The following is a 4,423-nucleotide window of genomic DNA, read 5'->3' on the forward strand; positions in this document are numbered from 1 at the left end:
TACGTATCGGAACAAATGACAATTTGTCGAAAATTGCATTTTTCCTAACTATACAAACCTGAGGTCCTTTACATATAGTCCCTCCTCATGCCACCCCTCACTCTGTGTATTTTGCATGGGCCAAAAGCAAAAGTGATTTGTTTACCTCCCAGTCGCGCGGCGCCGGACTGTCGGACAAGTAGTTAACTACCGTTCTCCCCTTGTTCGAAGCTTACGACCGTTCCAGCTGCCGCTAGCTACTTCCTATTGTTAAAGGACCTCAGGTTTATATAGTTAGGAAAAATGCAATTTTCGACAAATTGTCATTTTGTGAATGCAGGTCTAGATATTGCAGTAATAATGCAAGAAACTCGACTAGCATCAGTGATGTGAAAAGATGTACCTCTGCTTGAAAAGGTCAAGGTCATTTCAACAAGTAGAAGGAATCTTTAAAACTTAAGACTGCAGGTGCAACCCGACAGAATTTCAGTAGTTTATTGCAGGGAATAATCTAACCAAATCTTTCATGGAAAATAGGTTAAAGGGTAATTTTAAAAATGGGAGGAAGAGAATCAACTTAATGTTACAAATTTAAGTTCTACAGCTAGTTTCACATAACAGACCATCAAACCCAGTACTATTTGTCTTTTGGTAATACAGATCAAGCACACTTTGTACTGAAGATAAAGTATTTCGTGCATAAAAAAGGGTATGCAAAACTATTACATATACATCAAACATATTGGAAGCCAGATGAGGTACATGGAAAAAGGAAAAACGAAAAGCATACCAAGCATGTAAAGTACTTGCATAGATGTAAAACTAGTACTATACAACAGATAAAAGCATAGTAGCAACTGGAAGGGGCCTCCTAAAACTAGATGTGGACTAGGTTAGAAAATACAACAAATCGAATTGCAAGTATGCTTACAAAATAAAAAGCTATATAACATAATATTTGATAGGAGGAAGCCCATTCATCTCTATGAACAGAAATGTTTAAATGATGCTTGTGGTAAGGCTTGTGTCCATCCATACTTGATGAAAAGGCAACAGCTAACTGTGGCCAGGAGTAACCCAAGAGCATAGGTCTGGTTGTGATATGGAGCGAGTAATACCGTATGTTTCGTAAGTCTGTAAATAAATGAAAAACACCATAATCAAGGCAAGTACTTGTATGTTGGATTATTAACTAAGGAATAGTACAACAAATTTCAAAATACTTAGGAAAAAGAATTGCTACTTTGAGAGGATAGTGTAACTAACCTTGACATTCTTTAATACCTACACTATCCAGTTTACATCATGAATAAAAAACCATAATTAACCAATCAGTTTTTTACAGAGAAACATTATAGATGTTATGTAGAATTGGGCAGGTGTAAAAGATTTCTCTCTGTGTCAGGATTTAAATACTGCAAGCTGACAGACTGGGTGACTTCTACAAGGGTAATGAGAGGCATACAAATCCTGTATTGGCCTCAGTCTTGTACTGTTTGTCCTGTGACTAGTGTAAACCTAATGATCCCATTATGTCGTAAGTTTACATAGACAATGACAGTTGTTCTTTTTGTCGCCAAACCCTACTACCACCTGTTGATTTTGCATTTTTGTGGTAGCTAATTTGCACTGCTGATGAAGGTCTCCAGATGAAATAATGACAAAATAGGAGCCAGACCTTGGCTTTGATAGTTGTTGGGAATATGCTTTTGAAAGTTTTAGTATACTCTACCTCAAGTTAGCCATCTATAAGTGGGTTTCTGCTTTGAAAAATGTTTCTTCTCTTACCATTGAGCATGGAGTTGCAAATCCTCAAACATGTCACCAGGTCACATCCTGCAGTATCATAGCAAACTGCCTGATTTGGTATGTGCTGAATTTCCTTCCACAGTATGTTATGCTGAACTCTGAATGTGCGGTAGTAGGTGTTTATCTGTGGGCTCATGACACACACTATTATGATTATTGTCTCGTTTTCTTTTAATTCAGTGACCTTTAGTGACTGCTTGTCTCTGAGTGACTATAGGAGAGATTACCTCGGTAATGAGGGTCCTGCAAAATTTTTTTTATAGCAGTTAGTTGTGCTAAGTCCATGTCTCATTCCTTTTAACACCTTAATACACTTAAGGGCCTATGCTGACATGCTTACATGGTCCGACAGCTAACCAGCCAACCTATGTATCCTTACAGCTAAAAAAAATGCTAATATTGCTCTCAGTACATTTTATTTTTGGTCTTGCAAGTATTAACTTGAAAGATGGAAAATTAAATGATATGCGTAAGAGAGAGAGATTACAGAAAAAGCCAAAGAAGAGGAAGAAAACAGCTAATCCCTCAGGTGAAAACAATAGGCTTGTACAGAAAGTGGCGAATGACATAAACATTTCTCACAAAAAGCATTGCTATCTTGCCTATTGTACAATGTTGATACCAAATCCTGTAGTACATCAAATTGCAAAAATTCACATTTGTTAGTAGGTGATATACTACCATGCAAAGAGAAGAAAACTTACAACCTAGATGTGGATCTCGAGAAGTTATTTGACAGTAACAAGGCTTGCAATTTGGTGAACATTACAAAAGTAGAGGGTACTAATTATGTAACTGTATTGAACACAGGTTCTAGAATGTAGATAGTGAAGGGTGCATCAGAAGAATCTTTTCCCTCTACGGGGCTACCGCTGCCAGTGCACCTCATGTGGTGCACTGTAGGCATTACTTAAAAAGTTCTTTGCAGCAGGTTTTTCTCCTGTTGCGCCTTTCAAACATTTTACATACTGTCAATTTTCATTTCAGAGCTGAATGACCTCATAGGTACCAGTGCTTGACCTTTGGCCTAAATTCTATATTCAATTCAATCAGAAGAATTTAAGAAAAAATGTTTATGTAGGATTAGCAGACCCCCTTGGTGTTTTTCGTAAATAGAGGAATTGAAAAAGCAGTGAAAAGTATGCTTCAGGGAACTGCCTTGTTGATGACCTAATTTTGTCTATGAAGTGAGATGAAGAGGTTTTAGACATCTTAAGATATGGAATAATGAAATGGAGACTGGAGAACTGAGAATCAGTCCAATCAATCCAAAGTTTATGGTGTCATAAAAGGATGCGGAGGAAAAGCTTTTCATTGTGGCTATGCTGATGCAGTAGTGTAAATTATTCTGCAAAATTTAAATGCATTTTAGGCATGTAAGACTGTCATTGATGGTTTTTTTCGGTATTTTAATTCAAAGAACAGGCCAATAAAATTTTCTATTTTAGAAATTGTATGGCTTAAAAATCATTGCATTCAAGTTCACCAAAATCAAGCAGTCAATCAGCTGATTTCCGAATGCTGTTTTAGCTAGAGGGAAAAGTAATCATGAATCTGGAGCATTTAGGTAGTACTATAGATTGGAACAAGCTTCATTGTAACATTGTTAAAGCTTTAATGGCAAAGTACCCAAAATCCTCATAAAAACTGAATTTTCATGGAACCCAATGAATAAGTTGCTTTCTAAACTTGCAGGAAAGAATTAATCCAGTTCACCAGTGAAGAATTTTACAGATCGAGATCAGTCAGTCCGTAGAACAAAGCAGTTTTGGTGCTGCATAGAGCCAAATGTCATCGAAGTACTACATGTGATGTCCCCTCGCCACCAGTACTTAAATAAGGTTAGTGGGATCAGTGCAAGACTACATAATAATGGTAATACCAGGCCTGGTATACCCAAGATTCTCTCTCTCTCTCTTTCTCTCTCTCTCTCTCTCTCTAAGTAAAATTTTCTTTAGTAGTACATGTATTTTTACAAGTCTGTTAAATTTTGCCCAGTTTTAAATGTATTTTTACAAGTCTGTTAAATTTTGGCCAGTTTTAAATTCTTGTTAGCTAGCGTCGTTTCTCCTCTTCCGTTCTTATGTTGGTTGCTTGATTAGTGACAAGTTTTATTTTTCATTTAATGAAATATATTAGGTCAACAGCTATTAATGTACAACGTTTTGCGATGGATTACTGAAATGAAGTGGAGAATAAGACACCATCACTTTTCAGTGATACGAAAAATATTAGAATCAGATCATATTGTAAATCTACGAGAGAAATCTTTTAAGTTTTGAAATACTACATGCAGATTTCTTATGAACACATAGTATGTGAGCGAAAAAAAAGTTAAAGAAAGTTTTATTAATTGATATAATTGAGACAAAGAAGAAAGGTAATGCAGCATAAAAAGTTGGTATAGGCGATAAGGGTAACCAACATTACAAAGGATTTTCAGAACTCGAGAGGTTTGAGACTTGAGATATGAGGAGATGGCTTGGGAAAAGATAACGGGTCGCGAGATAGTAAATAATCACACACATTGTTTCAAACTTCCAAGGAAAGGAGTGTCAGTTTGTTTAATTTTTATTCAACATGTTCTTAGGCCATAAAGGCTTTACTGTCTAGGTGCGTTACCGTGCAAACCTAG

The sequence above is a fragment of the Macrobrachium nipponense genome, chromosome 37, assembly GCF_015104395.2.
Source record: "Macrobrachium nipponense isolate FS-2020 chromosome 37, ASM1510439v2, whole genome shotgun sequence".
NCBI classification, from domain to species: Eukaryota; Metazoa; Arthropoda; class Malacostraca; order Decapoda; family Palaemonidae; genus Macrobrachium; species Macrobrachium nipponense.